The sequence below is a fragment of the Cupressus sempervirens genome, chromosome 8 (assembly GCF_028749045.1).
Source record: "Cupressus sempervirens isolate cs-2001-9-10 chromosome 8, ASM2874904v1, whole genome shotgun sequence".
NCBI classification, from domain to species: domain Eukaryota; kingdom Viridiplantae; phylum Streptophyta; class Pinopsida; order Cupressales; family Cupressaceae; genus Cupressus; species Cupressus sempervirens.
In genome coordinates this window covers 722,551,727-722,567,404 of record NC_143125.1, presented here as the reverse complement: position 1 = coordinate 722,567,404, position 15,678 = coordinate 722,551,727, and the positions used below count along the sequence as shown (strand labels likewise).

The 15,678-nt window shown below is 32.5% G+C and overlaps 1 pseudogene; it reads right to left on the bottom strand.

Annotated features, from left to right (window-relative positions):
- Positions 1–5,481: 5,481 nt before the first annotated feature.
- Positions 5,482–7,532, bottom strand: LOC149544482 (cell division cycle 20.2, cofactor of APC complex-like; annotated as a pseudogene).
- Between the last annotated feature and the right edge of the window lie 8,146 nt (positions 7,533–15,678).

The window sequence follows — 15,678 nt, the reverse complement described above, 5'->3', positions numbered from 1 at the left end:
AGCATGTGTTTACCCATGAAGAAACTAGTGACCAAGAAGGAATGAAGCTCTATAGCTTACCTATTAGTTCTTAACACACAATTCTACAATTTTCTCATGAAGGTCATCTTTGGAAAAGTTCACCTTGACCACACCCTCTATATTTTCATTTATATTTGTGCCAGACATTCTATGATTTCAAGCATAAATGGTGACAAATCCCTCTTTGGAACCCATTTGTTGATATTCCCCTGCATGGTCATCTTATTGTTGATAGTTTCATGTTTGGAGCATTTGTATGCACTCTACTTAGATCTCTCTTGCCTATTAGCCTAGAAGCCCTAAAGAATAAAAGTCTTTTATCTTAAGATAGGGCCTAATTTTGAAAATATATATTTGGATTGAAGGGAATTTGTGAGAGGTATGCAAGTTGGATCCCTCAATAGAGTACCATTGAATGAATTTGAGGTTTCAAATTTGAATGTCCCTTAATAAATTTAGATCATGCACTAAGAAAACCTACATTTTTTCAAAAAAAAGAAATTTTTTTTTATTACAAGTCTCAATAAAAGACAAATCATTTTCTCTCTGTCACCCATAAAATAAAATTTACCAATACATAAAATAATTATTTTTTATTATATTACCTTTAAATTTTATATTTTTATAGATTAAATAAATAAACATTCTATAAATTTTTATCTAACAAAACCAATTGATAACATCATAAAATAATTAATTTTATTAATAATAATTATATATAATAAATAATATCGAATAAGTAGTAATTTCTTCATCTCGGCTATATATGCACTTCACATTACATGACCAAACACCAGGAAAAATTAAAAAGCTTGTAAGGAAACAATCTTCTCGAATTTGGGAGGACAATCATTTTTTTAAACAAAGAAATCATATCTACTACTTTGGCAGGTTTTTCAAAAGATGAGAAAAATGATATGAAAGGACACGAAGCTTCAACATGATATTATCTTTTACATCAATAAAAAATTTCTGAAATAATATTTATAAGAAAAATATATGTTAAAGCTCCCAGCAAAGATAGAATATCATTTGATACAACAATCGGAATGTGGGGGCAGAAGTACTTTTAATAGATTGGGCTAGAGATTAACAAGCAATAGAAATCAGAATGGCAACAGAAAGTTGATTGGGTCCACATCAACACAACTAACGGTGGAAATGTCAGTCAAAGGCTTTGAGTGTGCCGGTTAAGCCCAGCCTTGAAGTTGAATGAAGAAGAATTGGCGTTTGTTGATCAATTTTTTTCGTGAAGTTCGCTGCCAAAACTGTAAAAGGAAATTTCGATTAAATGGGGACGACATGTGTAAACCGCTTCTTTCAGACATGCAAATATGAACTTGATTTATTGTTCTACTCTAGAAGATTCACTACGTACATGTGAAATTCATTACAATATGATAATTTTTTTGATGTAGTAATGTTTATTTACGTATTAAAGTAACATTATAAAATATATAAAGCTATAGAATTATAGCACCTTTGCAATTAAAAATATTAGAAATACATTAATTAAATATTACTACATTTTGGAAATTGCCTCGAAGTAAGAATTGTTCCTAGTGTATTCTCTATTGCCTAATGTTTGCGGTTTATTATGGGGTATTCATCAGCACAATCAAACATCTTGCAAAATACGGTGAGTTAAAATACTCTACAATATTTAAATAAGTTGTTTTGGATGATTTTTGGTGGGAAAAGTAATACTTTTGAACATTAATCAAATTTAGAAACATGGTATGTTGTGGGTGGGTGTGTAGTTTACTCAGCCTAGTGAGGTCGAGGAGAGAATTTCTTATTTTTATGAGCTTGATAGAATGTTGAAGAGTACATGGACTGCTACTAGGGTCAGATCATTCCTTTGGCCACCCACTGGCCACTAACGATCAGCTTGGGCATTACATATGGACTTGGAAGTTAGCTATTTAAATATTTTATTTTATCTATTTATCAAATGTCAACCAAGCTATGGGGCAAAGGAATAACTATCTGACTGTCTTATCCATAGAATCCGAGTAAAGTCTTTCAGCTCTTGAAACTCATGAGACAATGAAGGTGTAGGCTCAAAGGAATAGATAGAGGACTAAATTCCACTCCAAAATGTTGCCATCCCGTGTAATCAAACAAGAAGCTACAAAAAATGGGAAATCACAAAATGAATAGTTTTTATATCAACTATTGTCCATTACATTTAAAAACTTTGTTAAACATCATGTATGGAAAAAAAAGTTATATAAACACAATGAACTTGTGTATCAATGTTATGATTAACAATGAGCTACTCTAATTGCACCAAGATACATAGATGTACTCTTGCTAAAAGCATGTCATTGCCAACAAAAAGTGCATTAAATGGACCACCAAGGCAATTCAAGAGGTCAAAATATTCGAAGTTTGCAGCCACATTTTTTCTGGGTGTAATGAATGCTACATGAATAAATATTGAATTTCCTAAGAAATTGAATGCAATGAATCGAAAGCAAAGGTTAAATTGATTGGCTTTAATTACCTTAAAAGAATTTGGAATGCCAACAAAAAGCCAAGAACCTTCGCTAAGTAGGCATCCAACCTCAACGCCCAACTTGATTACACTACTAAACTATGACATGCAAGGGAAGCAAATAGTATTAAAATGTTTGAAAATACAAATTCTGTAATATTTTCCCTCTAAATGATATGAACATATAGTAGATAATTTCTAGTAGGCCATGGTCTATCATCACGATAGAGCAATTTTGATGATGATGATATTGTATCAAGCTCTGCTGAGCATGCCCCATGCATTAAAGTAGCAGTCACATTCATTTGAGCAACAAGATGCAAGATCCAGGTTGTTTTGATATCTCAAACACTATAGAATTGATTAGAAGCTTGTAGGTAGACCCGGTCAACTGGGGATCAAGGTGTCTTCAATGCATCAATGAGATAATATTTATAAATAAAATAGAACAAAGTAATATAACTATTATGGTAATCTTTTAGTATTGTTCTCCATTTGAATTGGATAAAATTTGATGGAATTAATATAATTACATGTTGTTTTCTTAATCTCACTTGATATATTATCTTGCTTTGATTTATATTTCTTTTTTTTTTCTAAATTGGCTACAATTTGATAAATAACCTTACATTCAAAAGCATATTGATGGATTGAGTTTAATTTATTGCAGAAAGTCTTGTAGTTAGGAAATATTATTTAGTGTTTTGGTTTTTGTAATGAGTTAGAGTTTCAATCTATGGCTAGAGTCCTATGAGCTATGGTAGAGAATGTTTTGAACAAACATAAAATGAAGAATATAAGGGTCTTCACCTCTCTAAACATTTTTATTGAGAAGTTTTTTCTTTTGAATTAAATCCTTGAAAACTCCATCCATTTATTTTTCAAGAAATATATAACTTAACTTTAATATTTTAAAATTATTCGACAAATATATTTAATTTTAAAAATCTACACAATTTCGAAAATGATGTGTGTGGGGCATCAATAAGAATTTATTTTTTATTATTTATTTAATTAACAAGTGATAATAATTTACATATATAACGTAATATCTCTTATTTTTTAAAGATAAACACATTTTCCACATGGTGAATAGAAGATACTTATACCATAGTGTGAAGTCCAATTAAAATCACTCTACTTGCTTTCACGAAAAATCCCTATTCATATGGTTTAGATACATTTAAATTTTCCCAATGTGAATACATGTATTTTTTATTTGAAAACTATTTGATATAACTAATTTTTATGCAATTTATGATTACAGTTTTAAAAACTTGAATGTTGATATTAATTCTTTAGAATATTAATGGTGTGTAATTCAATAAAACTGGCTACAATACTAAACCATCACATTATCCTAAAATATTTTGGAGTATAATTTTTAAGAAATAAATAAGAAAACTATTATATACTTATAATCAATATTTTAAAAATATTTAAATAGAAATAAATTTTAATAATTGAGAAGATTCTAAGAGGATATGGGAGATACGAAAATAGAATTATAAAGATGTATAAGGTATTTAAATGTGCAGTTAATAACAAACTTTATAATTAATTATTTGATTAATTTATAATTCAAATAAATTAAACTTGATACATAGTTTACATCCCAATAATGAGTTGATTAACAAATTGAATAAATACAATATTAATATAATGTGAAACTTTAGAATATTAAAAATATAAATATTAAAAGATAACATATAAAAGGAATTGATTCCTCACACAATTATTAATAATCAATATAAGTGGTTTAATTACTATACCAAAAATTGACTATACTAATATTAGTCATCCTTTGTTGTTCTCATATGATCGTGGCCATATAGTCTTTGATCTTCTCTAACAATCAAAAGATAGTGTGAAGAGTTTATCCAATGAAGTGGGTCCATGCTCCAATACAAAGTAGGAGAAAGGAATAAGATTGAATGAAGGCTCGTTTAGTAGTAATGGATAGTAGGCACAAATGGAGAATTTGAAAATAATTTTTTATAGGCATTCATGTGAACTTTGACATCACTTTACTTATTGTTCACAAGTTTAACTCATGTTTGAAAGTCACTTGGTGGGGGAGCTTTTATTTGAATCCTCGTAGTGTTTGGGCCCAAGAACACAACTTTTATGGAAACAAAAATAGTGCCTATGAGTTTGAAACATGTTTTTTATAGGCATGGATGTGAGCTTTGACATCACTTTACTTATCCTTCATAGTTTCAACTCATTCCTGAAAGTCACTTGGTCAGGAGCTTTTATTTGAATCCTCGTAGTGTTTGGGCCCAAGAATACAACTTTTATGGAAATAATGTCTATCTGTAAAAAAATTTAATGAAAATTCCCACCTCAAATGCAACAAAATAATATGATGTGTGGATACATTTGGAGTTCACGTGGTTGAATATTTTTAAATAAACCTAATAGTTGTAGAGGTCAATGGATAATTGAAAGGACAACCATTACATAAATCTATCAGCTTAACCCTTGCACCCTTCAAAGGTGCAAGTGCTAGTTAGTAATATCATTGATGCATATGTCAAAATGGCTTCAATGTGCTAAGAATGGATGTCCATCAAGATAAGCAAATGGTTGCAGAGCTTAACTCTGAATGATCTGATTGTTATTTCTGTCCAACACGTATGCCTACCATGTATACCTAGATACCTGCATACATAAACCATCTGCATAAAAAATTATTAAAGGCCGAATTGTAACAAAAGTTCTAAAAACAAGTTGAGCATACACATAACAATTTTATATAAACTAAAATGAAAAAGAAATCAGCCACAAGCAATTTCATCAACACATAAATTATAACACAAAAAGATTGAGCCATCACAAATTTATAGGTTTTGTTACATCTACTTCATACATACTAGACATGCCAAAAGGCGTTTTTTTAGCGAATATAAGTTATAACAGAATTGCCAAAGAAGAAAATATCCAGCATCACCTGAAGTCTAAATCTTTTCTGTTCCACGGGATCGATAGGCCACTACCGAATATGTATAAAATAAGGGTCGAGAATTCCCTCTGGCTACAGCTGATGCGACAGTATATCCATCTGGGCTTTAAAATACAAAATACAGTGATGGTTAACATTAACTGAATATTCAATCAAGGACGCTATGCAAATACCACCAACGCTCGGCATGCATATATACCTGTGCCAGATGAGGGACCCTGGAAGTATGACCTCTAAGATCTGCAATCTTTGCCATAGATGGGTAGTTCCACAAGATCAAATGGTTCTCGATATACCCATGTGCACTCAAGATATCTCGCTCATGTTTATTCCACAACAATGCACAAAGTGAAGAGTTGGTGTCAATGCTCTTTAGGCATGCTCCACTAACACTATTCCAGAACTTAATTGTTTGGTCTATAAGACCTCCACCAGATGCCAAAATATTGTGCTGGAAAGGGCACCATGCCAGGGCTGTAACAGCATCATAATGTTCCTCCGTCCTGTGAAGATACTGTTTTCTAATATTGGAGGATGACATGCTCTTGTCCCAGATATGAAGCAAATTGTCACCACCCCCACTCGCAAGTAGCTGACCAGAGAAGGACGATTTCAAAACACACACTTCCTTGTGAGTCATCATGGAGTATTATTTTAACGTCCTCACCACCAATTGCAAGTATACTATCATTCCAAGAAAGGGAGCCTACACGTCCATAACGACCATTCAAGGATCTCACCTGCATTCAATGCGATAAGACTACAATGTAATAATGGTTACATTAATTTGAAGAGGGGAAAAAAATTTAAGACATCAAACACTTCATAATCTCTACCTACCAATTTGATGTAGAGTCCCATATCTGTACAGCAGAACGAGTCAATCTAATGGCAATATGTTTTTCATTTGGTGCCTAATTAACACTGTTTATTGGACCAACATCATTATCTACAGTCAAAAGCTCATAACAAATGCTCCTATTTGCATCCCATAAGTAAACTGCATTGCAAAGAGCTATTGCTAAAATGTTCCTCTCACTCCAATCTAATAGATTCAAATGATTATCATCAACAAGATCTAAAGCATCCAATGTTCTATCTGCATGCTGCGCACACCCATGTAAGATATTTAAAAAATTGCAAATAAGAAAATGAACCAGAAATCTAATTGCAAATAAGATAAATAACAACAATTCTTTTAATATTATCAGATTTCTACAATCTATTTATAATGCATGTTGATTACATACTCAAATTGAATAACAAACTTGCACTACAATACTTATTAAACCAGTTAGTTGGAGATCTGAATCCCTACAACATTGTATAAATATTAATATTGATGAATCCATAGCAAACTGTAAAAACTCTTATCAAAATAAAAAATTTGTCCAATCCTTAGATTACAAAAGCACCCAATCTGATGATCGCACTCCATATTCCAAAGAACATCTACATCCTTTCAAAAACACCTAATATTATACCCAAATCTAGGGACCAAACACAAATTTAACATGCAAATAATTTGCAAAACGTTCACATAGAGAATAACCCTTACTTGAGGTATGTAGCACCGCTGTGATCTGCTAGTTTTGGGCCAATTATCAACAGAAAGGGATTCAGAATAAATGGATTGCGATCCCTGTAAAGATGGCTTTTGACTAAAGCTTTTAAAACTTTTGACATTTTATTACAATCCATTGCCAAGCTAGCAACTTGCTCTCTATCATATTCTTTGATGGAGAGCGTATTTCCGACGGCATTGCTTTTGTTTACCAGATACCAAGCCCAGTCAAAATCTATGGAGTTTCTGTTTGCAATGAGCCCATCCCCCTGCAACGACAAACCAATGATGATTTCAAAACCGTGAGAAAATAAACTAAAATGTACTACATTCCTTTAAGGAACAAAAGGGAAATGTAATACAGACATTTTTTATAGGAGTTGACAATTTCTTTCGCAGACGACGAGTGATCTTCGGCCTTCTGGAAATAGTTCAGATGCTCAGATGCTCGGTGTTTGAGGTGATGCAAAATCCTTCTTCATTGTATTGAATTGAAAGAAAGCCTGTAATCCACAACAGCAAAATAAAAAACAAAACAAAACAAAGAAAATCCAAACACACGCAAAAACAAGTAACTAAAAACAAATTACAATATACAACTGTTCAATATAGTATTAGTTTGCTGTATGTTAATAACGAGGAAATGGAAGAACACTAGGAAGGAGCCCAGCAGCCAACAGATTTAGTTTAGCAAAAGCCTACAAACACCAAATTTGAAATCAGTCAGTTCAAAAATCAGAGAGTAGATGAGAAGTTATTTATATCGAAAACATTTTGAAATTTGAAAGACCGACAGAAACTAGTGAACGTTCATAATTGTTAATGAGAAATTGTAATATAATTTTTTTCTTTATTATTTGGAGTTGGAATTTTTGGAGTTTTATTTATTATTCAGTTGAATTTTTCTATAGGAAAATTTCAGTTTCAAAAATTTGAATCATAATTTTATTTTTTTTTTAATTTTTTTTTTGTTTTGTTGTTAAACTATGTTGTATTCTTGTAGATCTAGAATGCTGGAAGTCTGAAATTGTAGATCATTAAAAGTGATAAAAGTAAGATATCTACTAATACATTTGAATAAAGAGATGAAGGGAGGGCGAAACGCTTAAGCTCTAAGCATACCTAAAATAAAAAGCCATTGGATGTGGTTGTATGTTGAAAGGACATTTGAGGGTCAAACCCTAAAGCTTCAAGCATACCTGAAATAAAAGGCCATTGAAAAAGGCATTCTCCTTACAATGAGAGTACACTCCATGCTCTCCAACTATTTATTTTTTAATTTATTGTACTTATCTTTTTTATATTTTATTAATGATAAGTAAATTACTTCAAAAATATTATATAGATATTTTTTATTTCAATCGATTATTTTAAAACATATTTTTCATTTAAACACGTTTAATTATGATTTCCTCACAATTCATTTAACTTGCTATTTTTTTCCTACACATAAGAAAATATCTCATTTAGTCTACACAAATATAGCTACAATTACATTCAAAATAAATTTTATACACATGTAGTTATTGGGATGTCAAAATTTAGTAAAAACTAATAATTCAAATTATTATTTTTTATATATTTTATCAAATTTTTACTAAATTCAGATCTTTTCCTACATTATATTGAAATAATAAAATTATATTTTCTCATTAAATTTTTAATATATGGAATATTTGTAAGAGAGATCATTCCCTCCTATTGATTTAGACTAAATAAGATTAATCAACCTAAATTAAATCACTAAAAAAATAGTGAGCAATAAAGAAATGGACATAGGTGTAACAAAAGTGCATGAAATTATGGATTTTCATTTGGAGGATGGTCCCCTCTTGGTGATCTAACATAGATCTACCTGAATCTCGTCCTTATCTTATTCAGACGGTTAGTACTTGCAAATCATGTGCTTCCCTCTACTCCTTTGGGCCTGCCAACATCTTCTAGGTCCCATGCCAATCTGATAATTTGAAATTCCTAGGCATCACCCCTACTAGGGAGGCTCATGAGATCATATTCCTAGAGAATGGTGGGATCCCTAAATCTACTAGGAACAATGGTATTCTTGATTCTACAGAGTCTATCTCTTTTAGGGACTTGCCACAAGTCTCATTTAAAAATGAGGGTTCAAATATCATTCAACTAGACTCTATGGTGGAGAACATCTCTACATAGCTGTCTTTGTGCTTGGTAGGTCAGTTTCTATCTTCTAGACCTATAGTTGAGATGGTCATGAAATAGTGCACCTTCAAGGGGCTTAAAGGATTGATTGTTATCTTTTTGATGTTGGCCATTCTTTTTTGTTTAAATTTGTTGTAGAAGAAGACATAATTTGTATTTTTGAAAGATTTTAGAGCTTTGGTAAACACAACATGGCTTGGGCTAAATAAAAATAATGATTTGATCCTGTAGTAAATTTGAATTGTATGGCTCTTGTTTGGATAAGGTTCCCTAGTCTTCATTTAGAATTCTAGTATTAGAAGATTTTTAGGTGGATAGGGGATTTGTTTCCAACCATTATATCATAGAAGATATTATCATTTTAAATAAATCTAGACTAGCTTTTATTAGGTTTTGTGTCAATGTTAAAATCAATAGGGCCCTCCTTAACCTTTTGGATATCAAGTCTAAGTGGGAATCATAGATTCAGGCCATCAACTATGCGAATACAACATAATATTTCTAGAAACGTTTGATATATAGATATTTTATATCTAATTATAAACCCACACCTTAGGTGGATGAGATGTCTAAAGAGAATGTTTTCTCTACTAGAGTGGTTCATCCTAACTGCTCCTCTAGCAAGTCATTGATTATTTCATATCCCAAGTTGAAATCTCGTACATATGAGGAATTGATACAAATGATGGTGGGTTATCCTTTTGTTGATAGTACTGTGAAGCTTCTTTTTTCTGCCTGAAAAAATAGGAAATGATGGGGAAGCCAAGGATGGATTAGAGGAAGGGGAGATACCTCCAAATGGGGAGAATGAAATGATAGAACCAATAATTTCCCATATCCTAAACAAGGATGATCAAAACACGACACTAGTGGTAAGTCTACAGATTACTAAGGTCCTCATATTGGATGACTTGTGTTGTAAGAACCCATAATAATTTAGTTTTCTACTAGATGATGGAGGTTGGTAGAGATGTTGATAGTTGAAATACAACCATGGTGGTAGTCCCAAATTTTTTAAAGGCCTTCAAGTTGGTTGAAGCCGTGGAGATAAAGCTTGTTGTGATGTTAATTTCTATTAGGATGATGGAGCTTGGTGGGAATCGGGTTTTTTTGGCATGATGTGGTGATTGTGCATCTTTAGTTGGATCTCTAATGATGTCACTCCTAGCCCTTGAGGATGTGCACTCTACCATTATTTCATCATTGTCACATCTAGCTAGTTTTCAACATCAATTTCTCATATGGTAGTAATTATTGGGGATCGGAAAATTCAGAAGAGGAAAATAAGAGGTGTAATGAAGGATGATGTGGGATTGAATTCTAAGAGGTGGAGGCTATTGGTATTTAAAACTACTGAACCACAAAATACTCAACACCAAAATGATAACACCCATACAATCTAACAAAAAGCCACTTCCTATCAACAACTCTATGTGTAAACCATTTGGACCAACTTCAACAAAACCAAAATGGCTTCCTACTCTTCAGGCTCTGCAAGACCAATGCAAGTTTACCTAGGGGATGTTTTAGATAACCATTGATACATGATAATTATATTAGTTTCATTCTAATTTTCATCCTCTATCTCTTTCACATGTGCAATTTATCCATTTGTTGATATTCTTTGATTTACATACATCCCTCCTAAGAAAATTTGCTCCTAATTCTCCTTAAGCTTACAATTACTTCTTGGAATAATAGTTATCTAATATCCAAAAGTAAAATATAAATGAGTTCTGACCAATATTATAACTCTAAAATGGAACAAGAATGATTTTAACGTTAAAATGTTTGGACATGTAGCAGTAGAGTTTACTCTCTAACACCTTTGATTTATATGATCAATGCTTTATCAATAGGGGCTAAGAGTTAACTATTAGTAGGAGATCTTATTCAATTAACTTGTCATTGAATTTATCAACTATAAACAACTATTTCCATTTTTATGAGATATCCCTTCCATAAACTCATGAACTCTACTAATCTACTAAAGCATTTACATAATCCTTTGAATTAAAACCAACAATAAACCAATATACAATCCATCCAGTTGGCATTTAACTAGATGAACCTTATTCAAATGATCTCAAAATTAATAAACTCATGATATGGAGATAGAAATAGTGACACAAATCTAGTATAAATACCCTTTTGTATTATCATTTTGCTGATTAATACAAGAACCAATAGAGACTCAATGAAGAACCCATGAATTCATGTTGATACTATCATTTCTATTTGTCATTAGAAAAGTACATGACTAGAATTAAATTCAAACACAACTACACATGACTAGACCAACTATACTATTTCTTGAAATTCCTAAAAAATACATAAGAATTCGGACCTCCACATTGCCTTGGAAACAAATTTATCTAGGCATGAGTTGCAACAAGCAAAGGGCAAGTGTGATTGACAGGTATCCTTCCAAGCTAGAAACAAAAATAGCTAACAAAAGACAATAGAAAGCATAATAGAATGTCAAAAACATCAAAATATTCATTGGTAGGCTTGCTTATGTCACATTGTTACAAAATATCAGCTCCTTGGTTTGCCACGACTATTTTGGATCTTTAGAATATGTAGCTATTAAACTAGCCAATGATGAGTCATCCTATAGTGCTTGCAAATCAATTTTTACCCTTTGATTTTCACTATTTTCACCTTGGATAGACAATATCACTTTTACCCTGGGCCTCTGTACCTAACTCATTACTAGAAGTAAATTTAAACATAGCTACACATGACTAGACCAACTATACTATTTCTTGACATTCCTAAAAAATACAAGAACCAATAGAGACTCAATGAAGAACCCATGAATTCATGCTGATACTATCATTTCTATTTGTCATTAAAAAAGTACATGACTAGAAGTAAATTCAAACAAAGCTACACATGACTAGACCAACTATACTATTTCTTGACATTCCTAAAAAATACATAAGAATTTGGACCTCTACATTGCCTTGAAAACTCATTTATATAAGCATTGTAGACACCTAAATTTGATTAAACCACTTTGGTAGTCCTATTTAGTTATCTCTAAAGGCATCATTAATTAAATTTCTATTTAATTAATCATTTGCCATCCCCTAGCTGATTAATTTAATTAATCATCTATAGTCCTAATTGATAAATCAAATAACCTATTATTTATCAATTAAATCTTATTCTTCTATCTAACTCCAAAATCCCCATTTATCAAATAAATCTATTTGATAAATAAAACCCTCAAATCTAACTTATCCCTAAACCCTCTTTTTAGCCTAATCCACCCCATCCACCCATACTAACCTAGCTTAGCCACTAACTCATCCACCCTCATGAATGCCATCCACTTGCAAATCTCTAAATCTTAAACCCAAGCCTAATCTACCCCCTAATGTTGTCACATTCCCTAAGCAAGGTTAAGACTTTCCTAAGCCAAGGAAAGTCAACAATCTCAACTCCCTCCAAAAAATCTCAACCACCAAGCCTTCAATGCTCTTACAAAAGCCATAAAGACTCTTACAAGCTCTTACAAGCCATAATGAAGGGTCTTTATGAAGATATTATCCTTTGAGCCTCCTTTTTTCACTCATCCATCCTCTTTCCTCCATCCACTCACCCTGTGACATGTCTCACTCCCTGATTGGTGCTAAACAAGCACAATCCATGTGCTCCCCTTTGAGTGCATCCTAGCCCTCCTTAACCATTTCCCCATCCTTACATCTTAGCCCCCCATCCTTCAAGCTCTTAGCCTATAAATTGAATCCCCTCCCAAGCCATTTCATCACAATCCATCAAGTAAAGTTATAATGCCATTTTGAAGCCAAATCCATACTTTTGCATGCATCCACACCAAAAATCCCAAAAATCTCCATTGAAGCTAGTTTGAAGCTTGAGCATACATCCCAAATCCTATCAAATAGACTCATCCCTAAATCAAGTGGCCATCCTCATTGGGAGAGCCATTCCATGGCTCATATTCTCATTTGGGGGTTTCACTTTGTCTCTCATATATGTTATGTCTTTTATGCTAGTTAATGCTTTGTTTTCTTGATAGATTAGTATTACTTGCTAACATATTTCTCATATACAGGCATGAGTTGCAACAAGCAAAGGGAAAATGTGATTGACAAGTGTCCTTTCAAACTAGAAACAAAAATAGCTAACAAAAGACAACAAAAAGTATAATAGAATGTCAACAACATCAAAATATTCCTAGGTAGGCTCGCTTATGTCACATTTTTACAAAATATCAGCTCCTTTGTTTGCCACCACTATTTTGAATCTTCAAAATATGTAGCTACTAAAATAGCCAATGATGAGTCATCTTATAGTGCTTGCAAATAAATTTTTACCCTTTGATTTCACTATTTTCACCTTGGATAAACAACATTACTTTGATGGTTTCTTTGTCATGTCCATATCCTGGGCCTCTGTACCTACAATTGGAGCTAACTAGAGACCTTCACCTTCTTTGTTTTTTAGATCTGGTGTTGATATGTCAATAATCTGCACCTCGTCTTCCTTTATCTTATCTTCATCTATTCCAACTTCCTCAAACTACTATTTGGAAGCAATATCCACCATCCATGTGTCAAACATTGTATCATCTAGTCAGTTGAATTGCAAACTATCATTTTTTCTTTTGAGCACATACTCAGCCTCATTATCAATGGTAACAAAATCTTGTTTCAAAGAATCAAAGAATAACTATACCTTTACTAACTCTTCAGTTGAAGTGGCCCACCAAGCATGTCCTTTTTCATTTATGATTTTATTCATCCTTAAATAGAACAAATCATCTAATTGTTTGGTCCACTCATCTTTATTTTTTAATTTATTCTTTCTATCTATAGCATGGGGAAAAAAATCATTTTTTTGGCTCTTGTACTTACTCAAGTAACCCACTATTATTCTTTGTAAACAAGCACTCCTATCATCAAAATCTAGTAGGTCAATGACAATGTCATAAATCTTTTCAATTTGTTCATGGAATGACCTTATGACTAAGTAACACAAAAGCATCACCTCTTTTCTTCTCCTTTTCTTTGCCCATTTATTCATAATATGCTTTAAAACCTCATCTTTTGCTTTCAACTCTTCCAGAACATTTACTACCTTTGCTAATTGATCATAAAACAATGACCTCTCAATTTTGTCTGTAAGGTAGGCAAGAGCTTTTCTTAACTTATCTTCATACTGTATATTTAGCTCCACATGTAAGACCCACAGCTTGCTTTTTTCTTCCTCAAAATCTTCAGCTATGTAGTATTCTTTTGGGGTGTGTCTGGTACTTCTACAAGGGGGTGGATTTGAAGAGTTCCACTGGAGGACAAGGGTATGTTATTTTAGGTCTTGTGGACCTCCCCATTAACTTATTCTCAAGCTCAATTCTCTTTTTTACCTCCTTATCGTAGGCCTCAAGAATTGTTTCATATTTACTTTGTAGCTCAAACATGGCTTGTTCTTCCTTCTTAGTAGTAGCCAAAAGAAATTGGGATGAATTCACATTCCAATGTGCTACTTGTACATGAGAGGTATCAGCAACTCTCCTTACAATTATCTTTCCCATCAATCTAGACTCATTTGGTTGTGATAATGCTGCTCTAGATCCCCTTCTTAATGACCAACTAACCAATGCAGCTTAATCTTCAATAAATGTAGTACCTTGGAAGTCTTTTTTATTTTGATCTTGTACATTCAATTTATTTGAAACATAATTGAAAATTAAGGGATCATCAATGTCCCAATTCGGTAACAATAAAATGTTCGATGCCCTCACCATTTTCCATCCTTCCTTAGGGCTTATATTCTAAAATTCTTTTATCATTTCTTCTTTTGTTTGGTTTTTTATGGAGGCTTCATCCATATCTTGATGCTCTATTTTCAACCTTTTACATCTTTCCTCAAAATTATTCATGTTCACCCTCCATGCAAACTATTGGGAAGCCCTAGATTTTACAAAGCTGTGATTAGCCAAAAATTGATGACTTGCCCTATTCTAACATAGGGTCCAATTTGCTGCCTCTATAATTAGCTATTGTTAGATCAAAATTTGATGGAGGAGGTTCTTGAGGGTTTCCCTCATCTAACTTTTCCTAGGTGATAAAAATACCTCTTTGTGATCCCATCTACTCAATTTTCTCACCAGTGAGCTACACTTCTCCAATCCTCAAAGGGGATTGAGTGGGTGAATATTCCTCAACTTGAGGAATCTTTTCCTTTATTATTTTTATCCTCTTTGGGGATGGGTTGGGAGGTCTTTCTTCTAGGATTGCACTCCAGCAGATTCCATTATTTGCTTGCCCTTATCTTCAGTGGTCTTTTTATTTTGAATTATATTGTAGCCTGGCCTCCTTTGAACAATTATTTGACTAGCTACTACATTAGGAGTGAAAGCCAACCTTCTTATGACCTCTCTAGCTTTATTTGGGTATGAATGAATAAAAAATTATTTCT